At 36.7% G+C, this 27,473-nt stretch overlaps 1 long non-coding RNA gene across 1 annotated transcript; it reads left to right on the top strand.

Annotated features, from left to right (window-relative positions):
* On the top strand, positions 1-27,207 carry LOC128914228 (uncharacterized). The gene is made up of 4 exons (XR_008468221.1): positions 1-195; positions 856-1,000; positions 18,990-19,098; positions 26,116-27,207. It is a non-coding gene; the product is annotated as an uncharacterized LOC128914228 (long non-coding RNA).
* Positions 27,208-27,473: the final 266 nt, after the last annotated feature.

The raw sequence follows: 27,473 nt of genomic DNA on the forward strand, positions 1-27,473 counted from the left end.
GTGATGTGGGGGTGATGACTGGTCACCACAGTACCTGTGCAGGTGTGACTTGCATGACCTTTGTCTGCCACATCACATGAAAAGTGATCGTTCTAAGTCAAGGCACCTTCTGTGTCCTTCAGGCTTTTGGAAATAATATATACTTGGCTCTATCGGCATCCTGACCAAAAAGAGAATTTCCACGTTTTAAACTGGGTAAGTTTAATCTCAGCCTTTTTTCTAAGCTCAGCTTAAGTGTAAAGGGAAATGTGAGTACATATTGTTGTTGCCATTTCTGGCTGTATCTATACTGTGTATTAATATTCTGAGCTGTCCACAAATATTTTTCTAAGTGAGGAAATTAAATAATTTTTTTCCAGTTCCAACAATATTGCTTGATTAATGTACCATGTACAGATTGGACTCTGCTAACTTCAGCAATACAGCACTGCAAGAAATGATCATGTACTTGTTTTGGATACTTTTGAAGAAGCTCAGTGTTTCATAATGTAGAATAAACTGAGAAAGTATTAAAGAAAACCAAGAGCAGGGACCAGAAATATACCAGGAATTGCAGGCATAGCCTTTCCTCAGCACGAGCTATTCCCTCACTAGCTCCCCAGCCAAAAAGAAACTCACGCTATTTGTCAGGCTGTGGCAGGTGATGGGCCCAGAGCAAGGTGCTCTATGCTGAGGCAATGTTGTAGGAAAAGACAGTAGCATGTGGCGATTGAAAGTGCCATTGAGAAAGATAGAGCTTGAAGATGCTGTATCTCATAATTTCTTTGCATCTGCTAGTTTGCATATGTGTCCAATACTGATCGAGAAGTTTAATCTTAAGTATCAGTTCTTCCTTTCTTTTTTTCTCTTTTGTAGAGTTTGAGACTGAGTGAAAATGTGGAACCTGGTATCTTGCTAGGGAAACGGAGTTGCAGTGCTGCCACTGTGTGCCCGTGAACAGCCTCACAGACCATCACTTTCCAAACTTGGGATCAGGATCCTGATTTCTGAGGCATACTCAGTAGGTATAATTGAAACCAACTAAAGATCTTCCTGGGAAGTAATGACGAATACAATTCCTAAAGGTTGCAAATGGGTAGAAGTATTGCTTATACTGTTTTTATTTTTATTTAAGCCATCATATTTTAGGTCAGGAATACCTGACAGAGACTTGCAACATTGTGAAATGAAATATGCCTTGCCTCTGCTTCCTCAGAAGATGAGCTACTTCCATAAAAATCCCAGCCCGTGGCTGGAAACTGTATTCGAGCTTAAACTATAGCAGAAAGTGATTTCTTAGTGATAGTAGAAAGCTTATAAAATTACACTAATAAAATGTGATTTTAAAAACTAGGTATTATATTTCACAAGTTCAAACTCTAACATGCCAAAATTAGTTCTATAACACTAAATCTTAGGTAGCTAGAACTTTATTTTGTTATCTAAGATTCAGTTCACTTAACGGTCATGACACAATTTGATTTTTAGTTTCCAAGGGAAAAAAATATAGAAGTGAAATATTTGTGCAACATTTTTCAACATTGAAAAGATCTCATTAGTTCTACTTTCAAGGATGATCAGTTTGTGTTAGTAGGCATGGGATCAGGCTCAAGGAAATGAAACCAAGTACCACAGTTAAATTACAGTGAGAAATTACCCTTCTCTAAATGTTCCTTCTCTTTTTTTGGACATACAGTTTTTCTCAAGTGTGAGGATGAATAAAATATAAAATCATCATTTAATACTTTCAGAGGAATGCAACATAGTAAAAATCTGTAACTAAACTCCAAGCATTTTAATCAGTACTGTATAGTAGAAATAATTTAATAACACTTTATGCTCAGGTATAATGAGACATGCACACAAAACAAGGTAGATTAAACCTCAAAGTCCAAATTGTGATCTTAATTAACACCAGCATAAATCTACAGTAAATTCACTGAACACAATATTACACCTGGATCACTGAAAATAGACTGGGTTGTCAGTGTACCACAAAATATTGTGCTCTTCTTGCTCACTGAATACAGTTCCATTTGTATCATAATGTACAGCTAATTGTCCAACCCTAAGTTAACACATTATGTTGGTCTGTATCTCTTAATTAACAGAACAGGGCTTTTGAGTCTTTTGGAAGTACACTGTATTTTAAGTTCACAAGGAATTTAGGATGTATTAAATGAAAGATAACATTACACATTAGTCATTAGAGTGACAATTCCATAGTCCTAAATACTTGGCTTAGCAGCACAGTTCACCATTGCCAACTGCATAAACAGCTCTCGAGCATCAAGTGATAGCTACAGCCCTTCTCCCACTTGGCTGCACGGGCAGCTCCTTCAGGAAGTACCTGGAGGGTGGCTGGGCAGTTGCCAGCTGAACCACTCGATTAAAATACATAAAATAAACTCCTCTGTCCTACCTCCCCCAAAGGTAACTGGCGCTCCCAGATTAAAATTTGACAAATCATTAGAGTGTCAAAACAAGCAGCATAAATTTAGAATAATTGTGTTACATTTGTAAAATTCAATTGCTGCATTTTATGGGTAAGAGCAATTTACGATCAACTGTCTTTGCAGAGTCATAACAGTGCAGCTGTCAAAAGCTCAGTAAGACAGTATTATTTGGATGAAAATTCCTTGTAGTAAATCTTTTCTACAGTGTTACCAGAGTTTTTCAACACTCAATGGTAATAAGGCACCTCGTTATGATAATGGCACAATGACACAAATGCTATTGTGTTCAGAATATGTGATAAATATGATGGTCTCATCTTATGAAAAAGTAGACATTTGTATCATTTTAACGTATTGTTAGGATACCATGCATACCATAATTCTTATTCTGTTATGGTAAGCTAAAACCAACCTAGAGATACAGAAATTGCTATGTCAGGTGTGTCTTAGCATATGATCTAGTGATGAGAAGACATTAGGTCCACGTGGCACGCCTTGTGTTGAAAGGCTGCACTCCTGTCGGAAAGTCAGGATGAAACCAGTTCTGACCAATCCTCTTGCAATTTTGAACAGCATCTCTTTCAAGCCAGTATAGTGTTTTGTTACAGAAGCTTTCAAAAAACTCCTTGGAAGTTTGAAGTTGCCCTTGTTGATAGGAAGATGATGGCATGTTCCAACAATGATGTCTCTGGGTAACTAAGGCCATTTAAGAGTCTCAGTTTTCCTCTCCAGTAACTTTTCAATGGAAACCAAGTTGAAGTGCAAAGGCATATTGTAGATCTTCCCCTCACTCCTCCTTATACTTCGTGTTCTTTGAATAGAAAATAGAGCCTGAATACAGACCAGACATTTAAACTGAAACTCACTTATTTTCCTTCTTTCTTTTCCCAAGAGACATGGGGAAATCAAAACAAAAATTTCCTAACCTGCTTTCATTTGTTTCCCAATACAAGAATCTACATCTCCAAAGTGATGCATTCTGTTAAAAATGCATAATGTTCATTGGGGAGGGTGGAGGTCCCCTTCAGTCTTGGCTATGGGTGTTTATGCATTTTCTTAACACTCACTGCTTTCCCAGTGGATCCCAGCCACAGCCGGGCAGCTGCCCGTGTGCTTGCCCCAGCCTCAGCTGACACCAGGCTGTGGGTCATCACCCACTGACCCCCAGCTACCAGCCCTTTCCCAGCTCTGGCACTCGCAGAGCTGAAGCTGCAGCCAATGAGGCCACAGCACAGGACACTGGGCACAGGACAATAAGCCTTAACCAGTTCTGGCCAACACAAGCCCAGGCAGCTCCTGGGGCCAGGCTCGCCAGGACAATGCAAACCTATGGCCTTCTACTGGTAATGACGAATTCATATTTACAGGGCTACACTGGTCACACTTATGCTGGATTTGAGGGAATGTTGACATTAACATTAGCAAGGACACATTGAAAATGACCAAGAAATTGTCCTGTCTAGCAGCCTAAGTGTGAGAACCTGGCTTGTGTGAGCCAGTGAAAAACCAAAACTAGCTGCCTTCAATAGGTATTTTTTTCACGCTTGCTGTGGCAGAGCCTCTGTGGAAAAAGCATAAATGTATTTTCTCCTTCTCCTATTTTTCTATAATCACCCAAGCAAAACTAGAAGAACAAACTAACCCTGTGAATGAACGCATTTCAGTATATGAATACAATTTTACATTGACTTGTCATCTGTTTTTTAGATGCAGCAGAAAAAATTAATCCCCCTCACCCAAGCTATGCTAGGTGACATGAAAATACTTGGTTTTGTATCTTCTTAGAAAAGCAGAGGAAACGATTCCTGGTGTTCCTATTTCCTGTATGGGTGTTCTAACTATTAGACCTGTCACCTGAAAAAGGTAAATGGTTCTTCCTTCAGTCTTTTAAAAGAGGAGGCGGGAATAGGCACCTGGGTTTAGAGTAAACGTAGGTGGGCAGATCTAAGTTAGAGAGAGATACTACCTCACACTTCAGAGGTGGGACACTTGGCATCATTCTGTTATTGAACAAAATACAATGTTTAGGCAGCTCAGCATCTGCAGTGCAGTTGAAAGTGAATCATGCCATTCTTACATTGCTCTCCAGTGAATGCCTCAGCACCACATTCAGGGTTCTGGATTTTGTTTACATACCTGAATTTCATCCCTTGTTTTATAGACATTTTTTATTAGATCTAGTAATCTAGACCTTTGTCCTACTCTAAAGTCAAGGGAAAAAAAGAATGCATTCGTGCTATAGAGGACATATGTATCAGATGTCGTAAACCATTCAGGTAATTTGATTAAAAAAATAGTTACAGAGGAAGATGGATATTTTTTAGAAATAATAATCTGACACTAATCTTCTGGCAGCACAGTTAGAACTAATGATATTGATTTTGAAAAGGTGTGTTGGTGTTCAGTATGAAGTCCAATTCAGACTGAGGAAGACAAGAAAATTATGCTGGCAAATGTGGTGTATATGGAGAGGCATGGTGTTTTCTGATTGAAATAATCCTGAAGGAACTTAATCTTTCAGGGCTAGTAGTATTGGCATTTGGGATGCTACAGCTGTAATAGCATGCCCAGAAAATTTAGTGTAAATTCAGTGTGACAGTTCTTAGGGTGGCATTAAATAGAAATTAGCAATTTGTAAAAGCTCTTTCCATAGTTTTATCAAAGGAGTAGAAGATGCACAGGACAATAAGTCAAGTTTCAGGAAGTGTGTTCCAATTAGACTTTTGGATATGTGATTGTTTTGATTCATGTGGGAATTGCAAATAAGAGCTACTGGAGCAAGCTTCTTGCTAACAATCTGAAACCCCAAAGTATTGTTTTTCTCTCCAAGTATTCAGCACACTAAATTTACTTTTATAGTAGAACCATATTGTAACTTCAGAAATTAATTTTTAAAAATGGTGGTCTCTTACCCTTACATGAAAATACCATTTCTGTTTCATTAAGTATTATTAAAGATCTGTACAAAAAAGTGCCAGTTAAGAGTACTTTTTTTCTGTAGTGCATTATTACCTCATCTGGTGTCACCTCAAATAGATGTTTATTTAGCATATAGCCTTCCATAAAGAGGTGAATTACTCAAAATACATTACATTTCTGGCCATTGTTCTTCAGGAAACACATTAACAACTATTTTGTTTTCAACAGAAAAAAAAAGTTGTTAAAAAGTACAAAATCTTTGGTGTGCTTGGAATTAAAACTCAAATTTTCCTTTGAATTTAGTCCACTCTTGAATTTTAGGTTTGAAGATGTTTCTCCACTTTTAAATTCTAAATGCTAATTGAAAACCTGAAATAATAGAAGCAACAGTGAAAATGGACTTATGTATGTGATTTAAAGCGTAGTAATAACAATATTATGAACGTTCTACTTCAGAAATTCAGTTGCATTTTTCATAGACACATATTGTAGATTTTTCACAAACTTTGGGTAGAATTAAAATCAAGCTTAGGATCCAATGGGCAGATTCCAACTAAGCCAAATTACATTGTAAAGAAAGAGCTAACAGTTTTGCCTACACTTTTCAGTAATACCATCAGTAAAATATGGTCTTCATGTTATGCTTGAAAGTCAACGTACTGACACATTTTGATTAACTGGAAAACAGAGTTGTGTGTTGGATGATGTGTGACCTTCTTGACCTTCTGCAGGTCTAAAACTCATTCATAAAAGAATGCTAGGGTCTTGAATTAATAAGAGGGAATTTGGCAGAAATATGAAGCAGCATTCTTTTTTTTTTTTTTATGTCATCCCTTCAAATTGTGTCCATATACTAATTTAACTGTGCTTATGAAATCTTGGTTCAGTAATCCATATGACATGAGATAGACAATCGTCTGGAATATTAAAACTCTGTGTCAAGGTACCAGAGAAGTTTTGGGGTCTTTTTTGCTTGCTTGTTTTTGTAATTTCTCTTATTAATTCTTAGCCATCCTGCAGTCTTGATCTAATCAGCATAACAAAATTTCTGTATAGGGAAATTGTTAGCCTCTGCTCTTGACTTGGAAAAAAAAACCCAGCTGAGTTTCAAGTCAGAACCCAAGTGTGAGCTGGAGATGGTGGTGTTAAGGTATTTGTCTGCTCAGTTTCACCAGTACTTGTAGCTTATCAATTTAATGAATATAAAAATGCCAAAAAAAAAAAAGCTACAGGTTTTTCTTTTTTTTAGGAATTACTAGTAAGGCTCATGAACTTCCTGTCCTGTCTGGTACGTTTGATATATTATTGCTTACATTATATGTGAGAAAAGGTGACTTGGGATCTGCATATTTAAGGTAGAATTCATGAAGCAAAATTCCAGCTGTTCAATGACCACAAATAATAACAAAAGGGGTAAATCTAACCCTTTAATTTAAATTTTGGAGGCTTTTCATTATTTTCAGTCACACGCTTTTGGAAGTTATTTTTGTCAGTACAAGAGCTGGTTCTGCTCTATTGAATTGCCATCCTAATTTGAGAGAAGAAAACCTATCTAGAAAATGATTTCACATCCCTACTTCAGTAACATAGAAATTCTTTTCTAGATCTACTATGAAAAGAGCTTTTAATGGTGCTTTGGTATAACCCTGGCAGTCTATGGATGTGTAGGCATGACAAGAATTGTTGACTAAGGCAATATCTTTTATTAGCTACTGGTATAGTTGGAAAAATTCACAGTTTTGGGCATGCAAACCCTTCATGGCCCTTCTTCAGAGACATACTGTGTTTCCCAGAGAACAAAGATATTAAAGGGCTTGGCAAGATATTTTGAAGGATTCTGAAGCTTTTCAGTATCACCTCAAAGACGAGGTTTTGCTCTCTTTTCCTTTGCTGCAGAAGTGCAAAGATGAAAATCATTCAGTTTGCCCTTCTGGATCATGTTAGACACTCATGGGCAGGGTGTTTGTTTAAAGAAACCCCTCTGTTGTTGAATGTTTTGCATAGGCTAGCACACTTAGTACTTTACAAAAGTCCCTCCTGGAGACCTCCTTGCAGCAGCTACTCAAATCATTTTTTCTTGAGGGCAGCTAGGAGTTCAGTCTTGTCTCCAGCTGGTCTATTCTCACCAGTGTAGATGACTAGCTGGGGAGTTTCTGGAGCATCCAGGGGATTAAGTGCCATGGGTGTGCATGCAGGCACAGCTCTGACATCCAGTTACGCAACTATAACAGGACAAGAATTTCCTCCTCTATCTCACTTACAACTTAAATTCCATAGCTCTTGCCCCAATGGGAAAAATGTTCTCATCTGCCACAGTTAAAAACCAAGCATGGGTGCAAAATCAGTTGCTTACTTAAGTACATGAATATGCTTTTGCAGTAAAAGAAGATGGATAAGTGAGAAGAGATTGTTTTCCCATTATTTTAAAGCGAGGTTTTAATCTAAGTTATGAAGGTTCTTCAGATTTAAAGGTTGTATCGGCTCATTGTGATTTGCTTGCACTTTAAAAAGATGCACATTGGTAAGGGAATTTGCTGGTCAAGTACTTTCAGTTCTTAACTTCTACCATCTGTGATCAAGATGACCTTGGTTCTTACCCTTTCCAAATAAAACGTGCAGTTCTTTTACCGAAATTTCTCTCAGTAAAAAGTGTGACCGTAACGTAGTTCAGCATTTTTGCTGAATGATAATCTCCTTGAAAACGGCAGGGAGCTGAGCGAAAAAATAGTCCTCAAGTGTTATACCTATGTGTAAGAAGTGAGTATTCAAAGCTGAATTTCTGCTTTCTGTGTTTTGGCGTTACACTTACAACAACCCTCAAATGAACTACTTCGTGTTTTATAAATAGGAGTAATTACTGTACTTATAAGTAAACTTGTGATTTGTCACTATTTACTTAAGCTCTAACATCTTTAATTACTTTAAATTACACTAAATTAATTACATTAAATTACATGTAAATTAATTACATTACTATATTTAATGTAACTTTCTGATTTGGGGCATCTCAAGCGACTGCAAAAACAACTAATTCATTTTCATAATTTTTTAAAATGTTTTTAATATCCCTTTTCTATTTAGAATTTAACTTTAAAAATTGAAAAAAACAATTGCCTAAAAATACTTCATAGAGTAATTGGAAAAATCTGAAATTTTACTTCCTCCCCAAGACCTAGTAGTCCTATCCCACTCTCAGCTCTTGATTACTTGCTGTAATATGATTTTTTTGTTACAATTTGGGGAACTAGAGTAGATAAAGACAGGTTTTTCTAATGCATGATGGCTTGTCTGCAATGGTTTGGGTTATTACATAGAAGGCTCCAGCCATAATAGATCGTATTAAAGCAATTCTCATTGAATTCCGTAGAAAATTCCCTTCCAACCTAAACCATTCTATGATTCTATGAAAAATCCAGAGAACTAGCAAATTAAAGCTGATGGATTTTGATGACGTTGCATGTTAGTACTTTTCACATACAAAGGATAGTGAATAGCAGAGTGGTTAGTGAACATTTGGAAGCTGAGCTTTTTCTCTTAGCAGACTGATTCTGTCCATGAGTATGTAGAATAACCAGCTATGGATCTCAGTGGATTTTTGTGATTGCAATTGGGATCTGTCACTTACTAGTAATAAAGATTAGACGGACTCTGACTTTGCATAGTGTTAATCTCATCACTTAGTAGCATGACATTATTTTATCTTGTGCCATGTTGATTCATATATTTGATCATGTTTGAGGTTTGTGCTGTCTTTTAATTCTCCTTATGCAATGGCTTAAATACATGCCAAATTTTGAAGTGTACAATTTATTTGGAAATTAATTTTTGCTGCATCTTAATTCTTTTCTGCAAGCTGGCGTGTTCATTCTGACACATTTTCCTTGTGTCTGTTAGTAATAGTTCAGTGTGGTACGAGGAGTAGGGACTTGGGAGTCTTTGAGTTTCTCTCCACAAAATATTCAGATGAAAGACATACTTTTACTGCATGGTTTAATATATGGTTCTTCTAGGACCTTGCAAGGATCTGGCTGTCGTTACAAACACTGGGGTTTCAAAGCTCTACTGATTTCAACCGAACTCTTTCTATCTTTCACCTGCCCCTGACAGTGAAAACAAGGTCTTTTGAAGGATTATGGTAACGAAACTCAGATAAACAGATAATAGATCATACATATTGTGCTGCAGATAACTCCTCTTCCAAACCACCAATATTCTCAATATGCTTTTTATAGGAACTTCTGAATTATACTCAACCAGGACTGAAAGCTACTGGCAACGTTAATCAGTCTTTCATTATCAAAGTGACTTTAAGAATAAGAGTACATTGGAGACAATGGTAGGGGTGTTTCATCCTAAATGTCAGTGTTTCTGTTATAGTGCTTGGTGTCTCCTTCTTGCAACAGCTCACCTATCACTGTATTCCTACCTAGCTCCGCTATGTTTTTAATTCTTAGGTACAAGGAGAAAGATACCGTAAAAAATGCAACTTAGAGATGGTAATAAAATTACTTTATTCATTGCTTTAGGCAGTTAGTGAAACTTCTTGAAAATTCTTCAAAAGTAATTCAATAAGATAATAATAATTTTTAAAATACCTTATATCTCTTAATATTAAGGCATTTGCTATAATAACAGGCATCTAGTGGTATAAATGATAGGTACAGCCCCTAATGGCCAGATCCAGAAGAAAATGATCCTATATCTGGATTCAGATAATTTTATTGTGGAGCTTAAGAAAAGTTGCAATCTGCTTTCTGTGCTGGGTTTTGTAAAACTGAAGTAATTCTATTAAAGGCATTGTCGCCTGTGTGACTGCTTAATAACTCAATTACTTCTTTACGCTATGATAATACATGGGGTTTGTATCTTCAGACAGTAGAACTGATTCATCCATGTTAGCAAATACACTTTCTCTACTTGTAAGGGAATTAAGAGATAACTCAAACTATACCAAAGGGAGAATAAGTGAAAATTATTTTAGGGTAAAAGCTAGCTTTGTAATACTTGCTAGAATGCGTATTTAGAATGTCTTAAATTGTTTACATCGGAAGGTCAAACTTTTTCAAAAGAAATTTTATAGCACGTTACATTTTAGAGGAGAGTCTTCAAAGACATATGGGTTCTTTGTGCTGACTTTTAGGAATGCTGTCTTGGATACTTGAGGACTGCCACAGTATTGCATGAGAGAAGAGGAGCTCTCAACGTGAACTGGAATGATCTATTTCAGGTTTCTAACGTAGTCCAACAGTTTAAAGCATGGGAAATAAATTTGTAAAACAAAACGCATGCCAGTACAGTTTAGGTATAGTTTGGTCCCAGCAGCAGCACTTCTTATAGACGGGTTGCTGCACTCTGATCCTCCTCCCTGGCCTTGGAGTAGCTCAAAGAGAATGTAGCTTTTAGAGCACCTTTTAAAGTGGCAGCGATGCTGTCACTGTTCTGAAATCTGCCAGTATTGTCAATCCAGACCTCTCCGCATGGCATGGATAAGAAACATGTTCAGGAGACAATTTCCAGCTTGACCTAAAACTTCATTTAGAGTAAGATGAAATGCAGCTGACAGGAAGCTAAACTATGGCTCCCAGACAGGTTTTTATTCAACATGTTAATAATTTTTAAAATATAATTTATCTTGATAGTTAATTTTTTTTTTTAATAAGAAAAATAGCAAACATATTCTGAACACAACTGAAAATCTTTGTCTTAATATAGACCTAGAATTAGCTCTGGTTGATTAACTTTTAATAGATTACCATATAAAAATTAACTGCTCAAAAACTTGTCTGAGAAGAAGTACATTTCTTTTTATTTTTCCTTATGCTTATTTAGTCATTTTCCTTCAGGATTTTTGTAAATTCATAAAAATTCGATATTTTTGTAGGTATTCTATTCCAGCTTTGCAGGGGGAAGAGGGGAACGCTTGAGCCCATTCTGTTCCAAAGTTACATTTATAGGGGTGAAGTAGCAAGTCTCCCTGCTGAGCCATGATTTACAAGGTAAATAGCAAATGCCAAAGATTAAGTAGGGATTTTCCCTTCTTTGCTGCGTAATAGAAGAAATAGGGTTACTTCTCTGTTTAACTTGGGCCAAGTAATACCATTCTTACAGTGTATCCTGTGCAAGTGTTTCAGTTCTCCAATATGGGCGTCTTAGGAACTAAGCATGTCAGAAATTAGTGTTTTAAGCATGTTGCCCTTTTTAGCCAGGGGAAATATTTTTTTTTCTTGTCCTTTTTTGACTTCAGACTGCAGGTTTTAAAATTCCTCATCAGAAAGATAACTTGGGCAGGTTGAGGAGGGGGTTCCTACTGAAAACCTTTCTAGCCTGGCTGACCATATAAAGTGCAATTTAAATGTTATATGCTTGATTGCTGCAATATCAAAAGCAAATAATAACATGAAGATAATAATACTGAATTTTATCTGTAAGTGAATTATGCAGACACTAAACGTATAAGAAATCCCGAAGTAAATTCCTTAAACACAATAAATTGTCAAGTTTATTCTGTGAAGAAAGCTACTGACATGGAAATAAGAAAATCAGAATAAGTCTGGAGGCACTGCATGCGCAGACAAAAAACCAATATGCTGAGTAAGCCAGGACTGCATGTTTTTGTTGCTGTCCTTTGGATAACAGCAAGCACTGCTTCACCAGCTTGGAGCAACATACAGAGAGGATTATTACTTTGGGAACACTTCACTTGCATATGCCATGGGAATTCAGGAGCAACAAGAGAAAAATTGAGCAATGAGGGGGCTGGAGATCAATGCCCGCAGATGAAGTGGGGTTTAAAAAGGAAGCAGGCACAGGACTGCATGCAGTCAGGGTTATGATATCACTGGAATTACAGAACTGAAATAGCCTGCATAACCGAGCACTCTGTTGGACAACTTCAGGGCACTTTAAGAAAGACAGGAGCGATGAGAAAGGGGGTTGTGCTCTAATGTATGGAGGTAGCAGGTGATAACTTGTTGAGAGCTTATGAGTCAGGGTGAGATTTGTAACAAAATACTTCTTCAAATTATAGCACAATTAGGCATTTCCAGGTAATGATGTCCTTCGTATTGACTTGCTTGTGAATAAAATGGAGCCTGTTGCCTTACTTGTTGAGACTTATTGACTCTTATGACTTGCATGTGTGTGTTACCATCTAGTGGGAATAGAATCTCCAGGTGCCGTACCATCTGTTTGGGAAATACTGCTCTGTATCTGACTTTTAATTTTGCAAATTAAGAGTAATACTTAGTATTTGGGGATTATTTAGAAAAGCAAACATGTTTGTAAATACCTGTGAATATCTCTCCTCTCGAGGAAGGAGGCTTTTTTATTTTGCTTAAATAAAAAATTTGTTTGGAAGGTCAAAGATTTTCAGTTCTCTTTTCCTACTGTAGATAAAGAGGAGCCTAAATGTTTCCTGTACACGTTAAGTCCAGGAAATTATAATCATGAGGGCTTTAGTAAAATTAGTTTGGACATAACATTTTACAAGTAATAAAATATTTCTTCAAATTATAGTACAATTGGGTATTTTCAGGTAACGGTATCCTTGTTTTTGTTAACAAATGCATTTTGTTGTGCAAACTACTTAATGTAATCATCAATATATGCTAGTTCCAAACTCTATAAATAGTCTGTACTTGGGCTGAGCAGTAGAGTTGATTAGAAATGGTAGTATTTTGTTTATGCAGGGCGGCTAGGAATTGCTGGTGTAGGTTTTTATCTTGTTTCTTCTGTACTTTAGCATTTCGTTCCTCTGAACCCTTTATTTTTATATCTATTACAGGAGTACATGTAGTCTCTCAATAGAGATTGGACTTTGTTGTATTGAGTACCGCATGTGCATACAGTAATAGATTATCCTACTCCCATCTCTGAATGGGCAAGACAGACAAGTCTGGTATTCAGGTAATGGTTCTGTCCCCATTTGAGTTAGGGACAGAGTTGCTCTTTTCTGCGTTTTCCTCTATAGAAGCCTTTTACTTAAGGCTCAGGTGGAGTTACACAAGGGGTGAGGTAACATTTTAATGGGACAGTGACAAAATTATTTGGACCTTAATCAATTGTTTTAGAATTGCAGTGGAGGTTTGTGGCCAAGCTCAGCACTGAATCCTACCTGACTCCAGTTTTGTCTAGGAATTTGAATTCCAAGGTCATCTCTCCTTTGTACTTGAGTCTGTGGTACTGCATTGTTCTTGAAGGTTTCTCTCAACGTACTTGTGGTTCTGTTCTATAGATAACTAAAAGTGGGGGACCCCAGAGATTTAACGACTGAGTGGGGGCTTTTCTTCAGCTAGTATTTTCTACAGTCATCTCTGGAAGTAGCTGGAGAAGTTGAAGTAGACTAGGTAACATACTGCTGGTAGTTCTTATAAACATATGTTACTTAACTCATTTTGATGCTATGATGGCTCCCCATATAATACAGACTGAGCTATGTGATACAGATAGTGAGTTATTTATATGTACTATTTATATATATCTATCTTCCATTTTAATATGCTTTTTCATGCCGAAGCTGATAAAAGGCTAAAGGCATAAGGCAACGTTCTTTAGCTGTTCAGCTATTAATAGCCCTCAAAGTAAATTGAGTCAGTTCTAATGCAACTAGTTAACTAGTTTCAGAAATGCTAATACCAAAGAACAGCTTACTGTGATCACGTTGCCGTCAAGCACTTTTCTGGTCCAAGACTTTTAGAAATACTTAAAAGGCAGTACAGTACACATAAGTGTGAAAACATCTTTATGGAAGCTCATTAAACCCATGCATTTCTGTAGCATTTAGTCATCACTACCATTCATAAAGCTTGATCTCTCATTAATAAATATGCTTTCCCCAACGGTTTATCTGAATTGTTTACTTTTTTTACGATCTGAGAGGGAGCATATACTAGACTAATTTGAATTTCTTAGTAACGCATATTTCACTAATGCTAATTGAAGTTTTGTCAAAATTAAACCTGAGTAAAAGTCTCAAGTCCTATTTTATACAGAACAGATAAGCCAAGAACCAGGCCAAATGATGAACATATGCTTCACAATGTGTTTAGATTTAGCTAAATGTGGTTTTGGTCTTGGCCTTCTTGATGCATTTGCAAATTAAATTGCATTTAGAACTCCAGTGGAACCAGAATATAGCTGGGCAAACAACAGTTTGTTGTTGCTGACTGTTTTTAGAAGATCTTTTTAATTGTGTCAACAGTCCAATGACAATGGCAGGTTATTAGTTGTACAAAATATGTTCTGTCCTTACAGTACTTTTTATTTGTTGCCACCAAGAACAGGGATAGTGATTTTTCTCTGTTATAGAAACATAATGTATGGACCTTATTATAAACAAATGCAATCTAGTGAACACTGAGCTTGCTTATAAATGCATTTTTAGAACAGTGTTAAAGCTCTATCTAAATTTTAAAAACTGACAGAGATTCAAGCAAAGAAAAGATTTGCAAAGTCTCTGTGTGAACACCTAAATGTTTTCTTTCTAAAAGCATAGCCTTTATTTCTAGTTTGTTAGATTTATACTGCGCAAGAGCACTGGAACTATTAATGCCAGATGTGATTGGTTTCCAGCTTTTTCCACTTAGAAGTATGATGACATGTTTTATTTTCTTTAATTATGGCACAATTATTTGCCACTCACACTATTTCTATTATAAACTGAGTTACCCTCTTGGCCTTTTCTGTTATTAATCTGTCTTTTGCCTCTCAAAGTGTGCTTTCCAAAGTCTTAAATACCTAGAATTTATCCGCACTATTATCTTTGCAAATCTGTGAAGTGAAATATGACATGGGAATACCATCAGCAATATTAGACATTTAGCCAAACGCTTTTAACCAATATAGGCTTATGATAAAATGTTGAGATAAGTGCTATATTTCATTACACAACACAAATTGAATAGATCAGTGCAGTAGAACATTTACAGCATTGTGCAGAGATATTTTTAGATACTGCGGCTGTGCTCATCCAAATATGTCTGTCGTCTTCTTCCTCTTCTTATTTGAATCCCTTCAGTGGCCTATGCATTGCAGTGGTACCATAAACTTTCGAACCCCTTAGATCTGCAGTTATATATGCTGTTTTAATATAATGATTCAGATAAGACTGTAGCTAGTAGAGAGGTTTTATTGTAAATACAAATACAGCTCTAAACTTCTGGCTTGCCAGGCAGGAGCACTTGGAGTTTCACCTTTCAAAGTACTTTTGTCTTGTTTTATGTTCCCATTGCAGGCAAAAGTGTAATGGACTAATTAATAATTCACAAAATACTTGGCACAATAAAGGTATTTGCTTCCATGTCAGGTTGTTTTAAATAATATAAAGAATGCTGGTTCTCTTTTTTGAGACAGTGCAAAAGCTACAGTATCAGATCATTTTTACATGTCCTTGGAGGGATTGTGAAAGAGTATACTGCACCAGAAAGGCTTTTAATGAGATGTGTCCCTGAAGGGAACAAGTATATAAGCAAGATGATTTCACTTTTTGTCACAGAATGCAGTGATGTGAGCACAACATTAAGAAAAATACCCATTTTGAATCAAATGGGAAGACAGTTGAACATCATTTTGGGTTAAATGGTGTATACATGACCAAGGTTTTATTTTGTCACGGGTGTAATAACTGGTGAGCTAAGAGGGGAGAATAAAAGGATGTGATCTAATATCCAAGGTGCAGAGCTTTCCTGAAATGGTGTAGGCTTTCTGCTTATTCATGATTTGTAGTAGTCCTCTGAGAACATTAGTAACAGCCTTTCAGAACTACTGATTACAGAGGGAGATGCTGTGCATATTAACAGCTGGTCTTTACCCAAGAGAATCTACAACCAGATTGACAAAAGCAAAAAATGAAGCGAGCCAAGGGAAAAAAGCAAGGCAACTGGGTTTGTGTAGAGTGATAAAGATGCACTTGAACTAAACCAAGTTAAGTAGATGACATTGCAATGGAAGAAGAGAACAAGAAGAGAGTCATTTAAAGCACCGCTTACTTAAAAGATTAATAGGCTTGGAAGTGGGAAAAGTGGGAAGCTAGTAGCTTATGTTGTGTAGGAATCTGCACAGTAAAAGAGATCTGAATTTTATCTCCTCATTTTAAGGAACATATAAGAGCTTTGTCCTCTCCTTGCTTCCTTTAGTCTAGTACAGTTTCTTTCAAGTGAATGGACTTACATTGTATTTACACCACTAAAACAAAAAATAGAGTCAAGACACTCACCAACCTAGACTGCTTCAATTAAAAGTTAGACTACTTTTCTTATTTGGAAATTGATGCAGAAATTTCTATAGTTCTGATTTTAACTTCCCCCCCCCCCCCCCCCCCCAATGGAAAGGTAGCCAGTAAAGTGCATTTTTAAAGGCCCATAAATTTATTGTCTAACTTAAGGGAATAAGATTGTGTTACAGTGTCTGAACTGATTTGGCATGAAATAAAGTCTAGGCTTTCCTAATAAAAACATTTTATCTTTATCATCACAACAAAAATTATTAAGAATCTTTGGTTTTAAAACAGTGTTTGAAAACTATGGCACTAAATTGCAGTGATGGAACTATTTAAATTGGGCCTTTAGTTACCCATCCATTTAGTTTGTAAATCTTGTTTGCTAGAAGATTTTGAATATTAATCAATATGAGCAGAGTTAAGCAATAACAAATCTAAAATATATTATAGGGCGAGATAAAATGCCATTGCAATGATGTTTAAGATGCTTGAGAGAATATAATCTATTTTAATTACAGGTTTGCCCTTGTTTTTTACTGTATTGGCTTTAGTCTTACTTCTTAAGAAACATTTGTGACCCAGATCCTGCCTCTGTGTGTCACTGCCCTTTCTCTGGATGCTGATCTCCAGGCATCTTAATTCTGAAATTTAGCCAGGGTAAGCGACCTCATTTTCCCAGCCCTGGAATGGGACCAGCAGGAGCTGGTAGTCTTTCACTTCACTGGGGGACAAGCACAGTGTCCTCCTTTGTGTGGGCCCAAGGAGCGCAGCCTTCAGGAGCTATATGGAGGAGGAGGACTGAGTCCCCAGAGAGGGTTGCTGTCTGTCTGTGATCCTGTCAACACTCTCCATCTGAGAGGTTTTAAAAGACATAATATGTGAAGACAATACATTCAGTGCAAACAGCTCTCTTTTGGTTTTGCATAAGTAAGTGGGCATCACATGCCTTTGAGGAGTTGTTCAAGAACCCATTGTCTTTTTCCTTCCTCGGATCGAAGCTGAACGTAGTGGAATTCCTCATAAAGGCATAGGAAAGATGACCAGTACCGTGGGAGTGGTATCTCCAAATCCTTTCAGCTAGACCTTGCATCAGCCCCATGTGTGCAGAGGGGACAACTGTGACATATTTGTTATTCAGAAAAAAACCAAAAATCTCTGTCAATAGGTCACGCATCTTTCCTGTGCGGTGGGAAAAGAAAGGAAAAATAAGACGCTGCATATATTTCTCATTCCTATACCTTTCAGTTCTATACATCTTTGCTTTTAACCTCAAAACATATTTTATTTACATACCTGGCAGAGAATTATGGCAGTAGCTTTTCGTGGTGGTAGAAGTCCTTTCTCTTTATTTCTGCAGATTGTTAGCCTTTCTGAATTGCAGCTGAGAGCATTTCCTTCAGCATAGTTCTGCTTGTTACTGTTTCACATCTTGTCAGTGCTGCCTTAAATAATTATTAACTTGTAGAAAGCAGACAGGGCAGTTGTTTAAATTTTTGAATGATCAGTTCCAGGTCATATTAATAATTCTGAAAAGCATTTAACAGCTTAATAAGACAAGGGTTTGACCATAAATGTCATTTTCATTTGTATTTGTTATTTGAGGCTGTTCTAACTGTCTGCTTAATGGTCTGTGTCATGCAGGTGTATTATTACCTCTCATTGGCATATTTTACTCAGTTGTCATTAATGGCACAGAATGGCTTTCCCATCATTTTCTCTTGGAATCCCAGATACAGAGTAAGATCAGTGACAGTTTTATCAGCGAGTTACATTGAGCTGCTCTTTGCCACTCATGAATCAATGTATTTCAATGTATTTTCATCTCAGACTGGTCCCTGCTCTACATATGTCACTGCCACTCCACTGTCTCGTTTGCCAAATGAATAACAGAGTTCTCATTAAATTAATGCTGTGATTTTTTGCACTGGATTACCTGTGATACGTTCAGTTTGCTCTTTTGATTTTTACTGAAAAATGGCTCTCAAATACCAAAGAATAAACAATCACAGTTAAATAAGAACTAAAGAAAATAAAATGGTATTTGAGTTATAAAATCAGTCATGGTTCTTGACTGAAAATTCAGCAGTAATTGGGGAGGTTAGAGGCAGTGAAGCATATTATTTCAGCTTCCAGACCTAAAGTGTGGTCACTTGTCTTTTTATTTGTGCTAAGTAATACAGTAGGGAGAAGGGAAGAGAGCAACAGCTTCTTAGTCACTCTCCTTTTGGGTAAGTTTGCACCTGACGGGTTTATAATAAGAAAAATCAAGGTATATCTTATGTATCTACTAGCTTTAAAGGAATGAATTTTCATCTGCTGACTAAAGAAAGCCAAAATAGCTAAGTATTTAACCCATAGAGAAACAACAATCCTGCTTCAATTACTAGAAAATGAAGATGTGTGCTCTTCTTTCATCTTAGATGTAGAGGAGGGCAAGTAGAAGGAGCAGCAACCAGTTTGCAATATTCCAGTCATGGAAACTGTCCAGAAAAGCAGGAAATCCAACCACGCAGCCATTCCTCTAGCGTGGTAAGCCCTTTCTGATTTGAAAACCGTCAGTGTGAATGTTTATTGACCCTTGGCCAAATGTGAAAGAGTTACTGACAAAGGATTGTGCTAAAGGCCATTGCAAATAAGTGTAAAATACAGTAAAAAGCATATTAAAATGTCAAAGAAGAGATAGAGAAAAAGAACGAGAATGTTCAGGCAGGTTTTGGCAGTCAATTAGCATTACCAATCAACACCAAAGCTGTTAGAAGATAAGTAAAGGAAGGTGAGCTTGTAAAAAGCATATGGTATGACATGTAGGTGAGAGTTGGAAGGCTAAGTGTGAGCGATGGCTCTGAAAAGAGCAAAGACTTTTGAAATCAGGTGTTTTCCTGAATCACAAATGAATTTAGATGAAAAAGAGCAATAGGAGCCATAAGAATGCAAACCCAGGTTTATAGAGTTACTGTGGATTTGTTTAAATCAGGCATGTTACCATGCACCATCGATCATGCTGCCACAACTGAAGACTGATGACCTGAGCATCCCTTCAGGTTTTAACTGTCGTGTTGTCTCATTCTAACACAACAGAAAAACAGTTCTCTGCATACAGGGCTGCCATGGCTGGTATTATTAGACAAGGCATCACTGGTGCTGGAATTCTTTAAAAACCTCACAAAACAAATTAATAGTACAAACGTGTCCAGTTGTAGAGGCTATCTGTTGTCTGGGGAAGCTGGTGCCTTGCAACATTTGATGGCATTAAGGATATCATCTGGAATTGCTAAAAGGAGCAGGATACAGGAGCATACACTCTGTGTGATTTCAGCGTTTCTTATGACTTATTCGGAAGTATTTGTGACTAGTTATCAGGCTAGATGCTTTGTTGTTCTGATCAAGATTGGCATTTCTTTACCTTGTTGTACACATTGTAGTTCATTGAAGAACCTGCCATTTCAAAACTAAAATTAACAGCAAATGAGGCAACTCCTAAAGAAAACTTGGAAATAAGTGATAGCTTTTGGACAACTCGAAATAAGAGTTTTAGATATTTTCTCACTTTCAGAAAACGAAGGACCCTACTTCAAATGCCTTCCTGTTATTTTAAGGGCTACTAATCTTTTTTTTATGCCAGGGTCTCCTAAGGGAAGGAGATGAGGCCATTTTCTTATACTTCTCTGTAGCAACCAGGAAATATGTACATCTGCTTCCTCTTAAAGATGCTTTACTCTGCAGGAGATGGGACCTGCTGTGCTTCCCAACGTAATATGTCAGCTTCCTGATTTCTGCACTGCCCCTTTTGTGGGGACTTGTAACACAGTCCCATCTCTTCAGTGCCTTTATGTTTTCTGAATTGAGCAGGAGAATGCACTAAGGGAAAGCAGGTTCCAAGACAACCTGGATTATAAAGACTGATTTGGCATACTGGGTATGTGGTTACTTATAGAGGCAACGTTTCAAGTTGTGTGCTGAGCATATTCTTGTGAGCAATATCTCGTAATAGACTTGTACAAGTTACTGGATCACCATCGAAGAAGTTGTTTGTATTATCCTGCTAAACTTTGGTTATCAGAGACATTTTCAATCAGATAAAGGTAGGAGACTTTTTTAATCTTTGCAAATAGTCAGCTGTCTATTTTCTGTGTTTCTTTCCAGTGTCTGTCCAACCATTAAATTAACTGAATTCCATGCACCATAATATCTGACATTTGCAACAAGTAAATGGCATAGTAAAGATCAACATAGGACACGGCAATAACAGCATGTTGAAATTAAGTTAATAAACTCAGGTTTTCTGATGTGTATTTTATATTTAAGTTTTTCACACTTATCTATGGTGTCGTGATCGCTTTTATCAGCATCTTTTTCATTTTCTTTGTTCAGTAGTGCTAGAAAATTGTAAAATATGTAGTTATAAATAAAGGAATATAATTGGAAATTAGAATTCTTCTTTAAAGTATGAGGCAAGATACTAATTAGCTCATTCACTGGAACAGGTTGCCCAGAGAGAACGTGGAATCTCCATCTTTGAAGATTTAAAAAACTTGCCTGAGCAAGGCCTTGAGCAACCTGATCACACTTTGAAGCTGTTTTGAGCAGGCCTTCAGATGTGCCTTCCAACTTAAACTTTTCCATTTATTTGAAGCATAAAATTTGGCTTAAAATTTTGAACAGTACTTCCTTTCTGTGTTGTTCATTTGCTGAAGTCTTTGTAGAAGCATCTGAGAAATGGGGTTGTCATGTTTAAGCTGTCATTGCACAGGTCTCAGTCAAACAGATGGATGACAAGTAATATGATCAAAGGAACTCTTGTTTTTGTGTATATTAATGGGGTCTATAAAACAGTGTGGAAAAAGTTTATGATAAGCCTGTAATATACATATAACAATACTAATTTGTTTTTCTGCAAGACATATATTAGCATGATTTACATGTATAAAGAAGCAATATAAACTTACATATTATTTGATTTCTATCATAAAATATGTCTTATTTTTGTTTCCTAAGAGACATCTTGCTGTTCGCAGTTTGTTGCAGAATGCTCTAAACTGCGAGGGTAAATTTTTTTCCTTTTTTAATTCAAAAAGCAGTAACCTTCCTAGAAAGGAATATAGAAAAGCAATAAATTTGTTTTGCCGGGAAGATGGAGATTTGTTCCTCATTTTATTCAATACTAATTGGCTTCCAATTGTAACTAATAATATAAATGATATGAAAAATGATTTTTAAACATGTTGTCATATGAGATGTTAGCTGTGGCATGTCAAGAACGCTGATAGTTGGGTCAATTTTTTAAACATTTTTCTGGAGACTTCATATCATTCATTTTGTAATTCTGTAACTGTATTCTGTCACATCAGCTTTCTTGTTGGAAATAATATTCTCTTGCTTAATAGAACAAGAAATTACCCTTGAGATATTTATTTTGCTATAAATTTTCTTGGTCAGTAATAGTATGCTGACATTTCTGCTGAGAGAACTTGATGAAATCTTGTGGTTTTGACCTATTCTTGAGAATCACTCCTGGGAAAAGCACACACCACAGCAGAAAATATTGGAGCTCTGGTGTGATGATGTCATGTTAAATTCATTAGAAGTACCCAGAAATTGAAATTTTGTTAGCCTTAGAAGAGGATGAAGTACGAACTTCTGTACTAGAGAGGAAAGAGATGAGTGGAAGGGAAAGAGAAAAATGGCTTTGTCTTGCCTGTTTTCTGCCCTTCTTGGACTTCTGTCAATACAGATAGAGAAGACCAGTGAGTCTTCTTTCTTTCTTTCTGTCCCCCATTTTCAATCAATCTGAATCTTCTTTCACCTCAGTTTCTATCAAGTGTTTTATTATGGTTTAACTTTATGGTGTTTGTTGTTGGTTTGTCACCTGATTTTCAATTTTAATAATCCAAACAATTATGAGAGCTACAGAATTCCTAGAAAAACAGTTTCTTTTCGTGAACTGTTAGAGAATGATCAGCACAGATAATAGCTCTCAGAAGTTAGGTGAGATTGTTCCTTCTCCTGCCCTTTGCAGATAGGGAGCTAAGGTAACGCTCATACGAAGAACTCATCTGGATAAGCAGAAACTTGAACCTAACTTAAGCAAAAGTGTTTTTTAAATGTTGGGTTGAGATCAAAACTAGACCCCAAGAAACAACAAAATGGTTCACAGGTTCAGACTCAGTTATGACAGCCCTGAGCCCTTGTAGAGCTCCATTCCTGGCATCCTTTTTTGAATAGTGCTGTCATACAAGCTCTGCCTCCGGGTCCCAGCCACCAAACTGTTTTTCATTGTAGAATGTTCTAGCATTAAACCTAACAATTTCTAAAGTGCTGATCACATTTCAGGTGTTCTTTTTAAAGGGGAAATAACTTTTGAAAGCAGAATCAAAGATGGACACATGTGACACGGCTGCATCTAGAGCCTTTGTTGAGACTTGCTAGAGAAAGACTTGAAAGTTGAGAAAGGCAAGACCTCATCACCTGGCAGATGCATCCTAAAATGTACAGATTATACTCTCAGTTGTAAGTCCTATGTGGAAAAGATTGCTATTGCTTTATTATTTTTTTTTTTTTTAAAGAATTTTTATTACCAACAATAAAGAAATACCATTTCAGAGTACACTGTGGAAACAAGACTGAAAACTGGATTAATTACTAGTTACTAAATTACTTGATGTTCTTTGATTATTTTTTTCCAGGGCTTATTTATTCCTTTTTAATGTAATTAGCACAACTTGTGAGGAAGGGCAGATACCATGCACCAGTTCTTTAGCAAATAGTTTAAACTCCTCGTCATGCTGGTATTGATAATAAATACATTGATGAGTATTGCTTACATAAAGTAGTATTTTTTCCTTCAGACTTGTGGTTGGAAGTAGATTTACTTTTGCTTGAGGCAGTGTCATTGCATTTTAAATCAAAAAATACTATTTTTTTTTGAAATGCCTTATTCTGTGATTCAAAAAAACTCATCTTTATTAAGATTATATTTCATTAGGACTGACTGCAAATGAAAGACATGTCAGTATCCAGGTTTGGGACTTTTTTCTTCTTTGTACAATGTGACGGAGCACATTTTGTCTGATGGCAGCTGGCCTTTGCTTTCAGTGTGACCAGTGGGCTCTGTTTGGCTTTGCAACAAGCATGTTTTTGTTTATATCCCGGGTAGGTAACTGAAATTGTTTAAATACAATGAAGTGCTAAAATGTATTATTAACCAGTAAACAGTGTGTTTTCACCATGCAGACTCCAAAGTCTATTGCAACTATACATCTATAATGCAAGTATTTTGATCTCTAATATAGTCACTTGGTGATGAAATTAGTTTGGAATATTTTACTCAAAACAGTCAGCCTTTTGGAATTATACTAGAAGACTCAGTTTGTTGGGAAATAACAGTTTTTTTAAAATAAGCTGACAAGAAATATAAATTAGCTTTCCCACGTTAAATAATTTGTTTTTCTGGAGTCTGGTGTGTTCCCCCCTCCCCCTCCCCCCCACTTTTTTGGTTTACTTTCTTTTTCAATGTTACATTACATTTTCTACTAGTCTATTTTAAATGAAAGGCAGAAAAGAGGGAAAGGCAAAAAGAAGGGTAGCTCAAACAGTGTTTCTTTGCAGCGGGTAGTGGGGTAAAATTAAAGGAATAATTAAGACTAAGTCGTCCCACCCAACTGTGTTTATCAGTCCTTATAAAAATCAGCATGTTAATCTTCAGAAAATCTGTCTAATCTTGACATCTACCTACCTAATGCTCCCTCATTGGAGGAGTCAGGAGTTTCATGAGCATTTAATCAAACTAAGCTAAAAATAAGAAAAGAGAGATGAGCTGGCTGAACTGTGATTTCTTTTCTTCTATGCAGCTACTTGGGTTCAAGTAGCATACAAACAAAATACTTCATTATTGTATGTCAGAGGCATAGGCTCAGATATTAGAATGCTTCTTCCAGTAACCTTGTAGTAGAAGCTGTGAACTGAAATGAAAGAAAGGTTAAACGCATTTCTTTGTATTTTTTTAAAATATATTTCTTTGTATCTTTTTTAACTGGGCACACAGCAAAATCAGAAATTTCAACAAAAGTTCGAGATGCTATTATAGAAAAGATGGTGAGGGTTTAATTGTTTTTTATTCATGATGAAAAACTTAGGACAAGGTTTGAAATGATTAAAAAAAAAAAAGTCATTGTTGAGTTTTGAAGCCTGCAATAATGTGTTAGTTGCCCTTTCTGAGACCTGGTCTATTGTGCCTTGGCTATCTCCAAGGAGATGTAGACACGGTTCTGTGTTTCTTCGTTTTCCTCTGTAAAGTGATGTATTTAATAGCTCTCAAGTGTAAATGAGTAACAATGGCCTGTCTTTTTCTAAGATTTGGAATGCTTAACTTCTTTTTCAAATATAAGTCAGAAAAAGTATCTAGTGAGACAGGCAAGATTGCTGAAATCTTTTAAGAAATTAAACAATTCTACCATTGAGAGTAGAGCTTTTTAAAAATACAACTATGAAACTGTTTGCTACAATACATTTCATGCTGTATTACTGAGAGGCCTCCCTTGTCATACCATTTATTAGTTCAGAAATAAGCAGTATCTGAAATTAATTTCATGACTACTCTTTGCCAACAATGTATTTAATTCCCTGTGATTGCTACAATTCGTTTGTAGGGTATTTTAATTTATATGTTATTGAAACTTGCTCTTGACGTTAAAATACTTGAGATTCTCAATTCTGTTCAGTGCATGATAGTAATTCTCAGTGTCTCTATTCCAGTTAGAAAAACACTTTCTATTCTAGGCAGAAGAATACTAAATGATAAAGAGAGGAAAGCGTCTTCTGTAGAAAAAAACCCTCTTTTTGATACTGAAACAAACATTTCAGTGAGTTTCCTGCTGTGACACAGGCAGCACAGAATTTTGGTGCCAAGAGATTGAGTACCTCTTGTATGAAAATACTAAAGAATTACAGTCAAAGTATTTCTTCAAACAATAAACAGGAAACTTTATTGCAATTAAAAAAACAGTCTTGTGCCAAAACTTTACACATTGACTGCTTTCTTCTGCTATTTTCAGGGTTCATACCATCTTACCTCCTGGAAAACTGTAAAGATAGAATACTCCGTCTCCTCCCTCAGAAACTGCAGTTTGAGGAGAATGAACTCGTTTTACTTCAGTGTCTTGTGCTGATATTTGTATGTGCTTTAGAGAATAAAATAGTTCCGTTCAGATTAATAAGGGTCCTTAATATCCTGTCAATATTCAGCATCCAAAAGTGGTCCAATTGAACTTCAACTGGTCCTGGGCCCCAGGTGCCACAGTTACGTGAAGACGTGTTGCCAGTTCTTCTCTTACTGGGGGCACTGCATTGTATGCTCAGTTCTCAGTAGATACTACCCCCTTTGCTTTGCATCAGAGCAGAAGAAATAAGGTAATGAAGGTGGTGCTTGGACTGAAGGAAGAGCATTTTCAGAAAATTTAAAAAATGTCTCCAAGTGAATTAGCAGTCTGTTCCTGTAAATGAATCCAATATGAAGATATACACATTCTTTCTTTTTTCTTTTTCCCCCAGACTTTATCACTGAACAGATTGACTCAAGCATCCCATCCACTAACAAAATGTGAGTGTTACAATGGAAGAAAATTGTCTCCTTGGGAAGGAGTTGACTCTCGACTGTCTATGAGACAGAGCGTTACAGAGGTCAGAAGGGTTGTATGTTAGGAGTATTTCAGGTGGCCTTGCATAAATATGAAGCAACATAAACACTGTGTATTCAAAAATGGAATTCTGAATGTGCACCCTGTCTTGGGGAGAACAGGCTATAATTAAACTTTGTATTACAATACAATGAATTTGTAAAATGAAACAAAACCATCTCTATTCTGATTGTAGTGTACTTAAAATAGAAGGAAAGTATTTGTGAAAAATGTTTGCTTGGGCTTTTTAACAGGAAGCCAAATGACTCATTTTTTTCTCTTCAGTTCTGATTCAGATTCAACTATCCTAGAAATTATTTAGGTTCGGTGCCAGCCCAGAGCAGTTCCAGTTTTATCTGGACACTTTCAAGTTGCTGTAATCAGTCTGCATTAGAAAATGTAACATCTGAGATGGAGAAAGCTGTGAAGCCACAGATTTAGTTGCCACTTCCAAATTTATTACTGGAGTGTAGTCACCACTGTCAGTTCATCCCCTTCTCTAAACTGATCTGGTAAGATCATGGATTTGGAGACAAGTTGCAAAATCATACTTTACCTGAAACAAATGATAGTGTACAATGGGAAAAGACATATGATACCTTTTTGGGGTGACAGGAAAGAAATGGGATGTTTTGTATACTTCTCCACCATTAACCGCTGCATATATGCAAATGTGTAGAAACATGTGTATATACATACACAACAAGCAAATGTCCAGACAATGAAGTATACAAATGAGATAAAGGAATGAGAGGGCACAAAAAGGCAGTACTTACTGGCTGCAGGATCCAGTAAAGTTGGCTGTTACTTGGGCTTAGCGAAACAGCCACAGCCCCACTTGCTAGGAATCTGTGAAGTGAGTGAGCAGAATAGTGCCTGCAGTGGTGAAAGGCCGCCTTTGCTGGCAGCATTGCTCACACCGGTGAGAGCCGGGGCTCACCTGGCTTCACATCCTCAAATCCAGGTATTCGAGAATCTCCCCTGACCTGCTTTTGCCCTTTCATGGAAGGAGCAGAAAGATCCAAGCTGGAACACAGGCTCTTTCAGGATTTGATTCAGGTTAGAGACATAATGAATTGATTTAGCTTTATTGCACTTAGGCCTGTTTTGATTCCTTAATTTTCATGTGCTTATTCACGCGGTATCTTAAAATATTGACCCTGCATTTATGGCACATTTCATGGGCATCCCACTAGCAAGAAAAAAGGCATTATGAAGAAACATCTCCCTTTA

The sequence above is a fragment of the Rissa tridactyla genome, chromosome 8 (assembly GCF_028500815.1).
Source record: "Rissa tridactyla isolate bRisTri1 chromosome 8, bRisTri1.patW.cur.20221130, whole genome shotgun sequence".
NCBI lineage: Eukaryota > Metazoa > Chordata > Aves > Charadriiformes > Laridae > Rissa > Rissa tridactyla.